Here is a 15,576-nt window from a genome sequence, read left to right on the forward strand (position 1 = left end):
AGCTTAATGAAGCTGAAAAATGCCCGAGAAAACAATTTTGAAATTTGCACTGCATGCAGCATTCTGTAAGTTGCTGACATTTGAAAATATAACCGATATCCAAAACAGTAGCGGTCAACAAGCTATCAATTCATTGTGGCCAATGGTAACCTCCGTTCTTACACTAGCTAGGGTAAAACGTGCGGTCATCAACAAGATGCGCGTGCTGGTATGGACTATGATTTTTCGTCATCGACGGCGGTAACCAATAGGAATCCCAGTCTTCACATATTTTCTATGACAGTACGATATCAAGACGAACCTTGCTAGCTTCGGCGTATCAGAACGAACATTGCCAGTTTGATGTTTTAAATAATCTAGGTTACAGTGTTATTTTTGAATCCCGCTTTTCTCTCGTCTTGATCAAAGATCAACGGGAGCGGCTATCGATAATCGATTCAGATCTTTCAAATCTGATTCACTTGAATATTTGTTATTTCTCAGTAATGTATTTGCCCGCTCTATCGAATCAAGGTAAATCACATTAAGATTAATTACCTAAGAATTAGTTGTTTTGAGCTGTTGCGGAATGTTCAGACACTTTAGCTTGTCTGGTTTTCTGTCATAATTGTTTTCCTTTATTTTCAAAAATAAGCTTCAAAATTTGTTCACGCTAAAGTATAGATTTTCGGGGCTCATTTCAAACTAGTTTACCAACAAAAACATGATTGACTCGTGTCTTAAAGAGGAATTGAAGTTAGCGAAGATTTTTTTTAGCGGGAATAAATTTTATACATATTGGTACAGTTGTGTTAATTTTATTCTAAACTGTCAATAAAGAAGATTCTCAAATTCAGAAAGTTTTAAGTCATATATGTTTTCAAATGTAGTCAACAGATAGTATGAAGACTTTTGTGTCTGTTTACTGATTGATGAAAAAGTTCAGGTAAAATTACCATCTTTATCATCGTTATCGTTTTTTGGATTCAGGTTTGAGAACAATCATGCATGAAAGAAAACAGAATCCATAGTTAACATTCGGTGAAATTCCAGCTATTTATCACCAATTTCTAAAAATGTTGATATTTTGTAATCGTTGTGTTCAGCGCTCTTTGTCTTGGTAACTAACGAAAAGAAAGGCAAGTTAAATTTCTATATGCTCGTTGCATAAATTTTTTACGACCAGTTGGTTTTTGTATCGGCCATAAGCAAACTGTACTAGATGTTTATCTTATTTTATGCCAATGAAAACTCGATACTTTTCGGTTTGATTTTCTCTGAAACTTTTTTCCTATTTTGTTTGAATAAAATTGGGTGCAAATAAGTCTGCAATCTTGCGAAAATCTTTTGGGTTACCAAATCTGCAGTAAGGAAAACAGATTGACTTTTAGTATCAAAGAAGGATTCAAGTTAATAGTTTTTAGCGGGATGAAACTCTACCGATTGATCCAGCTTTGGGTTGATTTTATCCAAAAACTATCATAAAGAAGATTTTCAGAATTCAAACAGTGTAAAAGTCATAGATTTTTTCAAACGTATTCATAATTTTTTGAAGTACTCAATAAGCAAGAAGATTTGCATTCAGTAAACTCGAGTTCGATTTGTCTTTGACTGTATGATCGAAAAATTGATGCCAATATACTATGTTAGGTTAAGAATCTATCTTTTACATTCGGTTAATTTTCCAGCAATTGTGTTTCAAAAATTTCTGTAAACGTTGTATTTATCCGATAAAACTTGCTTAGTGTTTCGAATTTTTTTGGTATCATGCGTTAATTCAATCTTGGATGTATGTAAGCACTATTTATGGCTACATGGTTTGAAGAGAAACAACCCGCCACTGAAGAGCCCTCAAAAATGTATAGCATATAATTCGTTGCTCTTCTGGAGGTGGATTTTTCTTTCATCGATGTGTTCAACGCTCTTTGCCTCTTGAACTACCGAAAGGAAAGGCAAATTGAAACTCAATTTGTTAATGTCGGATAGGCAAAAGAGCGGAATGTTATAGACTGCATAAAGTTGATGGACGGCTGGCAGCAGCTGATTGCCTTAACGAGAAAGTAATTTTTCAGATTATCTTGCCTCCGAACACTCATATCTCGATACTGAAGTGTTGCATATTAGGTTTTATTTGCTTTTCTGCTAAAGCTAAATTTTAGGTGATTCGGAAGCCTTGGACACTGAATACTAATTGAGGGTTAAAGGAGGATGCACCAAGCAGACCTCAGATAAATAATCAAATTCATCGGATCATAAAACACGCTTATTCAAGCGTAGACTACTACAAGACAAACTTAATGTAGACAGTCTCCCTGAACATAAACTTTGGTGTCTATCGGACTTTACCTGCAAGGGATCCAATTTTTGGAAGTCTATACGAAGCTTCTGCAAAGTTAATGAAGTTGCTATATCACATAACAAAAGGCAATCTAGGAAAAGTCAAACTAGATGAGGTGTTCACAGTGGTTAGTGAGATAGAAGCTAGAGTATACTAAACAAACTCTGCCGCTCACTTCATCAATGCTGCTAATTGGTTTCAAGTCAATTGCTCATTGCAGCTGATCCTACAATTAATGAGCTAAATGAAGATGAAAAATTCCCGAGAAAATAATTTTGATTAACTGCCATGCAACCACGCCGCAGGAACCCTTGTAGGAAAGCGGAACTTGAAAAAGCAGAATTTTCTTCCACACCCGATGATGATAACATTTTTTATTGCCACTGGGAATTGTGGAATATATATAGATAATGGAAGCGATAGTCTAATAAGGGAAGTGCAAAATAAAACGGAATAGGAAGCATCTTCTTGAACCCATTATCCCTACATTTCCAATAAGGAAACTTCCGCTTCCTCTTCTTTTTATCCACAAGATCAGGGGCTGCATCCACTTACTTCAGCCGCCCCAAGATAATCTTCACTCCCAATTCCCCATCGCCACCTTCATCTGAACCTCCGCCTTCCCCGCCATCAATCCAGGCATTTTCACTACACCCTCTATCTTTCTGCTGAAGCCAAATTTCAGCTCTATCCGATGAAATGTGAAAAGATTGATCAGAGTTTGATTGTTGAGCACTCAGTTAAGTTCATCCAAATCAGATTTAGTTAATTATATATTAATATTCCGCGCATATATTGTTTCGTTCTTTGGAAACCGAGATAAATCCAGTTAACTTAGAACTACTGAGAATAGATTGTTTTGAATTATCGTGAAGTATTGCTTCTAGTCCGCCGAAAACGAATCACTCATAAGTTACACGTGAACCCTCAGCTGAACTGACAAACTGAATTGCAAACAAAGAGATAAAATCTACACACGCTACTAAGGAACAACATACCATCAACGGTTGGGCGGGATTGGACATGACTGTGTACTTCACGCTATCAGTTCGAGATAGCCAATAAGCATCTCAGTCCCCTACACTAGCAAGGGTAGAACGTGTGTTCATCAACAAAATAGGCGTGCCCGTATGTCTGATGAATTTTCGTCATCGACGGCGTCGGCCAATGGGAATCCCAGTCCTCTACAATTTTTTTCTATGAGTAGCTATCAAGACGATCATGGCCAGTTTCGACGTTTTTGATAATCTGGATTACAGTGTGCTTCTTTTGAAACGATATATCTTCTGGTCTTCTTTGAAGATCAACGTAAGCGGCTCTGGACAATCAATTAAGATCGTCCAGTTCAGATTGATCTTTTTTTGTTAATTTTTGGGAAATATTTGCCCCTCAATCGGAACAATATATATCACATAAAGCCTACTAATTTGAGTATCAGTTGTTTTGAGCTATTGCGAAGTAATCAGACACTTGACGTGGTCTGGTTTTCTTTGTTTTTTCGTTTTCTTTGATTCATCGATGAAATATATTAATTTGATGTGCGCTCAAATCAACCTAGTTAGAAATCAATCATAATTGTTTGAATTCTTATTAAATACGAAAAGCGTAATTGCAGTAAACGTAAGCTCTCATACCGCTACCCAAACCCATGTCAAGCCAATTGATCCTTGAAAAACAACCAGATAGATTGTTCACTGTTACCGTGCGTAACCCATTTGTGAAAACCCACCTAAGTTTGTGCATTTAAACTTTATCAATTAAATAAATCAGACTGACAATCAACGAACTGTATATTGGACCCGCTCAAATCTCAGTTAATCCAGAAAGAAGATGACGCAATCGAAGTCCTGATCAAGAGTTTCAAGAAAATCAACAGCAATATTTTAAGCCATTTTCCCAAAATCAGAATTTCAAATTATCACAGCCTAACAGCGTTAAGCAACGCCCAGCCAAACGGCAACAAGCAACAAATGTTAATATCCAAAACCCACCATGCCATAAGTACGAGTCAATCAAGCGACTGCCGTGTTTTACGAAAACTGCGATTACCCTATTTATACTGCTGGTCAAGATCGCTTTCGACAAAAAGCTCAAGTAAAAGGACAATCCTTCCCGTTCCAACAGCAGCCAAAAAATTCATCAAGCCATCGATTCACGAGTCAAATAGGGAAACGGAAATAGTTGAAAAGAACGAACAAAAATTGGACAAAAAAATGCGAAAAGCGAAACAAAAAATTTATCTCAATGGAAAATTAGAACCAGAACAGTTCTTTGACGTATATACAGTCGTCATAAAAGTTGATGAAATTCGAATATTAGTCAAACTCCAGTTTGCACATGAAATTTTCAGGCGCACCATGTTATATCAACAAATTCAGACCAAAACATCGAAATTGAAACGAGTGCAAATAGCCGTCGGAGGACAACTTGTACCATTAGATAAGAAACCAACGGTTTCTTCCAAATCGCAGCAGAAACAGATACTGAAAAAAATTTTACACTCCGAAAAGCAATATCAATGATACTTCAAAATATTTTCTTCAAGAAATGAGGCATAGAATGTTGTCCATGATACGATCTTCTGAAATGTCTGGAATTGACAATCAATTTGAAGGAAATAAATTTACCAACCTGCAAACGACACTGAAAACCAACACTTCGAATCACTTTACTCCTTTCAAAGAAATATGTTATTCAACCAACGAAAACAATACTTATAAAATAGTTTTACTAAATTAGATATCAGAAACACTAGCTAGCAGTTATCCCAATTCTCGAATTTCAAGATAATTACAATATCGCATAATGTCAATCAACAGCGGATAGCAAACTCAGCATCGCAGCCCTTAATTTATAAGATAATGTAATAACCCTTTCAAATAGAAGTAAAATGGCTATTTTTCAATCTTAAATTCAACAGACATTCAAAACATCATTTCGATTGATCCCCAAATACTAGCCCAGGCCGAATTGAATACTCCAGAAATTGTTAACTATGAAATCAATCAGTTGAAGCAAGCGAATCAATCAAATAGCTTGACAATCTTCAAAGCTTAGCCAGAATACGAGAATTTTTAGTTCCCGACTTTGAAATTGTGTGAAATTTCTAATTTCCTTTTACCAATTTAACGAGAATTTTATGAACAGATCATCCCTTTTAAGAATCTTGAATTTTGCGAACTGAAATCAAATTACCATGATAGATTGACATCTGTCATAGCCATGACTTATGTTAACTTTACTTTTATTTTACTTTTAACCTCAAAGATTTCTCGTTTTTTTTTCGTGTTGTGTAGTCAATGTAGAGCTCACCATAATTTGTTGCTCTTCTGGAGGTGGATTTTTCTTTCATCGATGTTTTCAACGCTCTTTGCCTCTTGAACTACCGAAAGGAAAGGCAAATTGAAACTCAATTTGTTAACGTCGGATAGACAAAAGAGCGGAATGTTATAGACTGCATAAAGTTGGCGGACGGCTGGCAGCAGCTGATTGCCTTAACGAGAAAGTAGTTTTTCAGATTATCTTGCCTCCGAACACTCATATCTCGATACTGAAGTGTTGCATATTAGGTTTTAATTGCTTTTCTACTAAAGCTATATTTTAGTTAATTCGAAAGCCTTGGACACTGAATACTAATTGAGGGTTAAAGGAGGATGCACCAAACAGATCTCAGATAAATAATCAAATTCATCGGATCATAAAACACGCTTATTCAAGCATAGAGACTACTACAAGACAAACTTAAAAAAAGACAGTCTCCCTGAACATAAACTTTGGTGTCTATCGGACTTAACGTGCAAGGGATCCAATTTTTGGAAAACTATACGAAGCTTCTGCAAAGTTAATGAAGTTGCTATATCACATAACAAAAGGCAATCTAGGAAAAGTCAAACTAGATGAGGTTTACACAGTGGTTAGTCAGATAGAAGCTAGAGTATACTAAATATACTCTGCCGCTCACTTCATCAATGCTGCTAATTGGTTTAAGTCAATTGTTGATCCTACCATTAATGAGCAAAATGAAGATGAACAATTCCCGAGAAAATAATTTTATTCAACTGCCATGCAACCACGCTGCAGGAATCGTTGTAGGAAAGTGGAACTTGAAAAAACAGATTTTTCATACACACCCGATGATGATAACATTTATTATTGCCAATGGGAATTGTGGAATATATATAGATAATGGAAACGATAGTCTAATAAGGGAAGTGCAAAATAAAACTGAATAGGAAGCATCTTCTTCAACCCCATTATCCCTACATTTCCAATAAGAAACTTCCGCTTCCTCTTCTTTTTATCCACAAGATAAGGGGCTGCATCCACTAACTTCAGCCGCCCTAAGATAATCTTCACTCCCAATTCCCCATCGCCACCTTCATCTGAACCTCCGCCTTCCCCGCCATCAATCCAGGCATTTTCACTACACCCTCTATCTTTTTGCTGAAGCCAAATTTCAGCTCTATCCGATGAAATGTGAAAAGATTGATCAGAGTTTGATTGATGAGCACTCAGTTAAGTTCATCCAAATCAGATTTAGTTAATTATATATTAATATTCCGCGCATATATTGTTTCGTTCTTTCGAAACCGAGATAAATCCAGTTAACTTAGAACTACTGAGAATAGATTGTTTTGAGTTATCGTGAAGTATTGCTTCTAGTCCGCCGAAAACGAATCACTCATAAATTACACGTGAACCCTCAGCTGAACTGACAAACTGAATTGCAAACATAGAGATAAAATCTACACACGCTACTAAGGAACAACATACCATCAACGGTTGGGCGGGATTGGACATGGCTGTGATCAACGTGAGCGGCTCTGGACAATCAATTAAGATCGTCCAGTTCAGATTGATCTTTGTTTGTTAGTTTTTGGGAAATATTTGCCCCTCAATCGGAACAGTATATATCACATAAAGCCTAATAATCTGAGTATCGGTTGTTTTGAGCTATTGCGAAGTATTCAGACACTTGAAGGCGTCTGGTTTTCTTTTTTTTCGTTTTCTTTGATTCATCGATGAAATATTTTAATTTGATGTGCGCTCAAATCACCCTAGTTAGAAATCAATCATAATCGTTTGAATTCTTATTAAATACGAAAAGCGTAATTGCAGTAAACTTAAGCTCTCATACCGCTACTCAAACCCATGTTAAGCCAATTGATCCTTGAAAAATAACCAGATAGAGTCTTTACTGTTACCGTGCGTAACCGATTTATGAAAACCAACCTAAGTTTGTGCATTTAAACTTTATCAATTAAACAAATCAGACTGACAATCAACGAACTCTAATTGGACCCGCTCAAATCTCAGTTAATCCTTACGGCTTGTTAATATCGAGAAAAAAATGACGCAATCGAAGTACTGATCAAGAGTTTCAAGGAAATCATCAGCAATCGTTTCAGTCATTTTCCCAAAATCAGAATTTCAAATTCTCACAGCCTAACAGCGTCAACCAACGTTCAGCCCAACAGCAACAAGCAACAAATGTTAATGTCCAAAATCCACCATGCCATAATTACGAGTCAATCAAGCGACTGCCGTGTTTCACGAAAACTGCGATTACCCTAATCATACCGCTGGTCAAAGTCGCTTTCGACAAAAAGCTCAAGGAAAAGGACAATCCTTCCCGTTCCAAAAGCAGCCAAAAAACTCATCATGCCATGGAGTCAAGAGTCAAATAGGGAAACGGAAAGAGTTGAAAAGAACGAACAAAAATTGGACGAAAAAATGCGAAAAGCGAAACAAAAAGTTTGTCTCAATGGAAAACTAGAACGAGAACAATTGTTGACGTATATACAGTCGTCATAAAAGTTGATGAAAGTCGAATATAAGTCAATCAAACTCCAGTTTGCACATCAAATTTTTTGGCGCACAATGTTATATCATTAAATTCAGACCAAAAAATTGAAATTGAAACGAGTGCAAATGGCCGCCGGTAGACAACTTGTACAATTAGATTAGAAACCAAAGTATTCTTCCAAATCGCAGCAGAAACAGGTACTGAAAAAATTTTACACTCCGGAAAGGCCACGGTTATTGGGCAGGAAAGCGTCTTTTTTCCAAAGCAAGGCAATTTTATAATAACCGTCAACAAGTTTCGTGGTGTTTTCGAAAATAGTCATAGCTCTTTTGTCATTGTTAGACATAGGTTTCTTAGTTGAACCGATTCCATAATTGTCTATTTTATCCAGTCTTGAACGTTTTTGAACAATTTTTTGTCAAGGTGAGGATGTTGATGTGTCTGTGTCAATTTCATATTTGACATATCGTTGGGTATAACGCTATGCTTACCAGCAACAGTTCAACCAAGAGGTCTTTTAACAGCAAATGGTGTGTTTGTAGGTCCCTTGACAACTTCGTTGTTTTGAATAAATTTTATGCCAATTATTAGAGCAACCGAATTGTCTCCAATGTTCGGAAAAGTAATTTGTAGTAAGTGCTCGTGAGATCGGCACAATTTGTTCAGATGTGTTGTTTCCACTGGGGACATGTTGAGTGATGGAACTGCAATGATGTATTCCAAAAAAGATTTGATAGTGAGATTTAACTGACAAGTTTTGAGCACTTGTGATCTCTCTTGTGATCTTGTGATGTAGTATCCACCAACCGACATTATGCAAAATCGTTAAGCTCAAGGCCTAGTGTTTGTGCGGTTGATTCCAATATCACACTTTGACTGCATCCACTATCAAGCTAAGCGTATGTTTAGGCTTTTCGGCCTCCCGAAGACAACTCTACAAGAAGAAGTTGAACGTGTCCCTCCAGTTATTTGAACAATTTTTGAAGAAGTATTTTTGTTTATCACTCTTGTACCATTATCTTCATTAAGGATTGTATGATGTTTTCCACTGCATTCGTTGCAGGATTTATCCCATGGAAAATCTTTAAACATATGTGATCCTAAGCAATTGAAACACAGATGGTGCTTTCTGCCATGCTCTCGTATGAATGGAATTTTCAAATTGCGAAAATGCTTGCAAGAGTTCAAGTATTTGCAGTCTTCGTTTTTGGGACAAAATTTCACAAACTCTGTTAGAACTTCCGTGCGAATTATGACTATCAAACTTTCTGTTTTGATTAGAGGTTGACGTTTCTTTCTGCATATGAAATTTATCAACTGATTCAGAGATGACCGTTATCAGTTGATTCAGATTAGTCATAGTTTTCATCAATGCAAGTGCTGATAAAGTCTATTGTAAACTCAATGTCATCGTCATACATAGTTTTCAAATATTCTATATCTAAAAGCGATTTCTGTATTTTGTGTGAACATGTATCAGAAATTGGAGTTTCAGTTGAGTTTCCGGAGTCCCTTTCAAGAGAAGAGGCTTGTTGAGACATCTTTATTTTAGGTCTACTTATCATAGCTATGATACCGTTGAAAACCAAAACCTACCCCCAACTTATATCAGTCAATCTGACGAATTTCATATTTGTTATCACCACCTCACCATCACTCTTATACCCCGAAAAGCCCTTTAAAATTAAAGTTGCGTAAAGCCTTGGTGAACGCGAAATTGAAATACGATTTAAAACAAACACGTTCTAAAATTTAAATTGGAATGAAGTTGTAGAGCTTAAAGCATTAGCGGACTCTAAAATGAAGATGAGTTTTAAAACTAACGTGTTAAAAAAGGCAATTTTTGAGCTAATCCGGAGTGAGTGTGAAATACAAAAAGCCGTAGCTATCGCGAGAAATTGATAAACATAAATTTGTAATTTAAGGCCAGAACACCGACCATAAAAACTTATGAGAAGCCCACCGACTACGCCAATTTTTAAAACTAGAACTTAGTCTACACCCCCACCAGCTTATACATGAGGGTACCAAGTTTACCAGAGCTCTTTTATCTAGAGAGCTAGAAAGGTTTTGAAAAACCGGCCCGCGCTCACCCACGGGGTGCTACAACGAACGGGGCCAACCCAAAAGCTGGGGTCAGTTTAAATTAAAGAGTTTCTTGAAAAAGCAAGAACAGAGCCCTGAAAACACGTCGTAGGGGGCCTAGGGAAACTAGACAGCCCCTACAAAATTTCAGGGGTCTTAACGTAAAAATGAATAGCGCCCTAACACAAACAACGTGGGTTCTTACCGTAAAAACAACACCGCTCCAACACAAACACCGAGGTTTCTTACCTTAAAAAAAGAGTGCTTCAAAAAGTAAAACTTTTTGAAGGTGAGCTTAAAAGGTACTTGTGTCTCTTTTTCACGAGGTGTAACTGTAAAATCTAATTTTGCAGATAAAGTTTTTTGAAAAATTATTTAAAGAATTTTTTTGGAAACTACCATGAATTTAAAGATGAAAAAGGAAATTAAACTTTGAAAGCAAACAATTTATTCAAAAATATTGTACAAAAAGAACTGTCAGTCGAGATGATTCCTTCCAGGTCGACTCCTTGGGCGCCAAACTAACTTCTTTGTCTATTTGCATGGTTACATTAGTTAATTAATTTATCAACGCGGATTTTATTTCGTCCTAAATCCTTCTTTCATTGTATTTCAATTTACTGTTTTTCAAACTCTCTCTCGCTTTCGTTCTTTCTTCTTTGTGTTGTGTTCTCAATGTAGAGCTCACCTAAAATAAAGAAAAGAAATAGAGTTAGTTCTGAATGTCTAAAACTTGTTTTAAAACATGACTTCTAAGTAATTGCATAATTCTGATGAGGTTAATTTCCAAACGCTAATTTACCTGAAAATTGTAAACGAAAGATATAGTTGACCTCCATGCTCCAGTGCTCACTTTTTCGTTTTGTTTTGATGAAGTCACCTTGTCAAATTTTGGGCAAATTGCGTAAATTTCCATCAATTTAAAAACTCTAATCTAGTTCTCGCACGTAAAAGTCTTTGAAGTTAAAAGTAAAATTAAAGTCAAGGTAACATAATTCATGGCTATGACAACATCTAAATCAATTTATCTGAGATAACTCTGTGTTGCCGAGCGAACCAAGGTCAGAATAAGATTTTTTGCGAGTTAAATATTTCGATGTTTTTGACGAACATCCATTCGATATCGGATATCATTCCGAACCACAAATCAAAGTTACACAGGAACATCAAGAACCTTTGTACACAGAAGTTCAGCCTACAGCTACCACGATACCAATGCACCTACGAGAATAATGAACGGTTGAAATAGCTAAAATGCATTACTTTGGCCTTAAAACAACGCTGTCGCAATGAGATACAGTAGCCCATTTTTTGCTCATCGAAAACCATCAGGAAAACTACGTATGCTTATTGATCTAAGAAGAATTAATCTCTCGCTCAAGATTGATTATTTAAATACCATTTTTCTAAAGTTAAACATGATGGATACCTTAAAGCATTTCGCCGGAAAGAAGCTATTTACAAAGCTTGATTGTCGTAAGCATACCATTTTGTGCAACTGGCAGATGGTATCTCGTTTCAATTTTTGGCTTATAATTTTTCATCACGTACTTTTGACTATAAGTTTCTAGCTGAAGGTCTAAGTAAATCAATAACAGAATTTAGTTCGTTCATTCGTCATTACTCTAATTCATGCTTGGCAGTAGAAATGTAAACTTGGCTTACGACTGCACCAAACAGGAAATTAAATCAAGACACAATGGATTTGTACAAGATTTTTGGAACTGTATAGCGAGCTTCTGATAAAATTGAGGGCAATTTGCGAATTTATCAGAACATCACAAAGATCATGAAATGTTTAAACACGATCTTTTCTAAGCGACAACAAGTTAACACTAATTCTACCAAATTCTGACTTGCATAATGTAATTTTGTGTGATGCAATCTACCACAGTACGGGATTTGTTCTCATGAAGCATTGTGTAAATACTGAAAACAAAAGACGTATGTATCAGTTTTATTCGGATCAAGACTATTATAAGGAATTCCTTGCACTATACTTTGCTTTTGATCTTTTTTCACAATTCATCTAAGTTGCATCGAAACCCGTACTTATGTTGACGGTTAACAGAAGTCTAGCTGAATTCTTTCAACCAAAGTCGAAGCAACCATCAGTCTGGAATGTTCTAGACAGAGTCTAAGTTTTCAACATTTTCATATCGCATCTACCCGGCAAAGCAAACCATGCAATAGATTTTTGTCAGGCATGCAGACAAACGTGAGTGCTTCTCTGCTTTTGCGGTTGACAGACAAGATATCAGTGCAAGAAATACACATCGACGTGACGGTAAAAGTACCAAACGCAACGCTAAATTTTATCGAAGAAATACAGGAAGCATTCTGTGAACAAACTATGAGGACAAATGAACTTCGCCAACAGTTACAATCTGTTGGCATTTTCGAATTTCATATGCAGAAAGAAACCATGATACTTAATTCCGGGGAATTAGAAGCACAGACGCTTGTGCGCTTAACGAAACCAGTACTATCAGCAATCAAATAACCAGATCTAGAAGATGTTATTTCGGATTTTAAGAGAAAAATGAACCACTGCATTGGAAAACGGAACAAAGCAAAGATGCGCACATAAAGACGTGATAAAGTCGATATTTCTTAACAAAATGCAAGATTTTAATTACGTCAATAGCTAACAGAAAAAATATGTGAAGCAGTTCAATCGACTCGAAGTATAAAACCAAGTCTTCTACCGAAAATTTTTCGATGATACGGGTGAATATAATTATCAGCAATACTGTCTACCAAAACATATTTGACAGGATATTTTGTATCGCATTCAAAAATAGTCAAGTTTAGGACACCTTGATATGGAAAGATCAATAAAAGAATTCAAAGAGTTTTTTCTGAAGACTTAAAAGAACTTTCCCTGCATCTGATGAACAATTGTTTGACTTGCTCACATGTAAAGAAAGTCTTCTATAGGTATCAAACCCCTCCGTTGCAACCAGTCTCAATTTTGCAATCTTCTCCAGGCGACATCATGCTAGTTCTAATTGTTGGACCGTTTCGATCAACAGTGTATAAATTGTCCTTACTATAATAGATGCTTTTTTCAAGTATCTGCTTGCAGTACCACTGACAAATGTGTCAGCCAATACAATTGCACGGAAATTGAGGGAAAAATTCTTCACCCATGCCTGTATACCGAAACTGATGTTGTCAGATCTAGGAACGTCAATTACATTGAAACTAATGCACGAAACTCACATCACTTCTTGAAATCATAACTGTTGAGTCAGATTTCGTAATTTCAATGCAAGATGCAATGTTAGAGAAGTTCCAAGAAAATAAACAGAGTATCAATGGTTCATGCCAAGCATATCGCGGATTTTACGATCAGAAAGCATCAGCGCAACCGTAAATCTTCATTCCTTTTGTCAACTTCTTAATCCAAAAATAACAACGCTGTCAAATTTTTGAAATGAGTCCAAGTTTTTGAGGATACATTATTACAGAGCGGAAAAAGTTCGGACTTACTCAAGCTATCTCATTACAAAAGTTGGAACCACTTATACATAAATTGCATCGATATCGACTGAAGCCAATCACGCCTTCGCAAGAACTCGAAGACTTCGAGAATAGCGTTCCAGAATCATTAATGACTCTGATCCTTCGTTGGTATAGTTCCGCGAAGAACCAGAATTGTTTCATGGACGATTGCCTCAGTTAAGTTGTGCTACGTCTGCAACGCTTCGGAGCGCAAACATTGCCTCATATTTAACAACCAGCTACTGCTCATCTGACAGTGCTACTAGCTGTACATGTGGTACAGGCACCACCAGTAGTTTCTGCACCAATTCCAATAATAGTGCCACCGATACCAATCGTGGTCTCACCACATGTTGAATTGCAAGAAGATCCAGCAGAATAAGCTGATGATTAGAACGAAAATAAGGAAGCACAAGATGATATCCAGTTTTCAGACCCCGACGCACAGCGCATTGTTAACGCTCACGATAGATTTATTTCTGATTCACCCCGAAAATTAAAGACCACATCGACAGGTCGCGTTTGAAGCACGCGATAAAATTCATTCCCACCATGTACAGTTCAACAATGTTTTCAATGGCGAAAAATTTTACCGGCACTTTGAATAGTTCGCCGATACGGCATGCGCACGATTGAAATGCATATTTTTTGAAATGAATAATTTACACATAATGTGGCTTTATGCTTTGCGATTTGTTACAAAGTTCGCAAAGTTAGTTGGGATGCCTTCAGATTGTAACATTCGAAATTAATAATTGCAAAATTGAGTCTATTTGTATTTGGTGCTGAATCGCATTGGCAATTTAGCATATGTAGCTGCTTTATTCGTGACAAATTTTTGAAATGAGTCCAAGTTTTTGAGGATACATTATTACAGAGCGGAAAAAGTTCGGACTTACTCAAGCTATCTCATTACAAAAGTTGGAACCACTTATACATAAATTGCATCGATATCGACTGAAGCCAATCACGCCTTCGCAAGAACTCGAAGACTTCGAGAATAGCGTTCCAGAATCATTAATGACTCTGATCCTTCGTTGGTATAGTTCCGCGAAGAACCAGAATTGTTTCATGGACGATTGCCTCAGTTAAGTTGTGCTACGTCTGCAACGCTTCGGAGCGCAAACATTGCCTCATATTTAACAACCAGCTACTGCTCATCTGACAGTGCTACTAGCTGTACATGTGGTACAGGCACCACCAGTAGTTTCTGCACCAATTCCAATAATAGTGCCACCGATACCAATCGTGGTCTCACCACATGTTGAATTGCAAGAAGATCCAGCAGAATAAGCTGATGATTAGAACGAAAATAAGGAAGCACAAGATGATATCCAGTTTTCAGACCCCGACGCACAGCGCATTGTTAACGCTCACGATAGATTTATTTCTGATTCACCCCGAAAATTAAAGACCACATCGACAGGTCGCGTTTGAAGCACGCGATAAAATTCATTCCCACCATGTACAGTTCAACAATGTTTTCAATGGCGAAAAATTTTACCGGCACTTTGAATAGTTCGCCGATACGGCATGCGCACGATTGAAATGCATATTTTTTGAAATGAATAATTTACACATAATGTGGCTTTATGCTTTGCGATTTGTTACAAAGTTCGCAAAGTTAGTTGGGATGCCTTCAGATTGTAACATTCGAAATTAATAATTGCAAAATTGAGTCTATTTGTATTTGGTGCTGAATCGCATTGGCAATTTAGCATATGTAGCTGCTTTATTCGTGACTATTGTTTGTCGTTCGTTTGTTAGGCTGAGGGGATAGTGCGTGAGACTAAAAATCTCTTGGTTGTAGGGTCAAATTCTACATTTAGCCGAGTTTTTGCTAATTCTAGACTTATTTCTT

The 15,576-nt window shown here is 36.7% G+C and overlaps 1 protein-coding gene across 3 annotated transcripts in view; it reads left to right on the top strand.

The window, feature by feature from the left end:
• The window catches only part of LOC134845308 (uncharacterized), a 30,075-nt gene that overhangs the window by 7,951 nt on the left and 6,548 nt on the right, over positions 1-15,576 (top strand). The window lies entirely within an intron of this gene.

Source organism: Symsagittifera roscoffensis, chromosome 4 (assembly GCF_963678635.1).
Source record: "Symsagittifera roscoffensis chromosome 4, txSymRosc1.1, whole genome shotgun sequence".
NCBI lineage: Eukaryota > Metazoa > Xenacoelomorpha > Acoela > Convolutidae > Symsagittifera > Symsagittifera roscoffensis.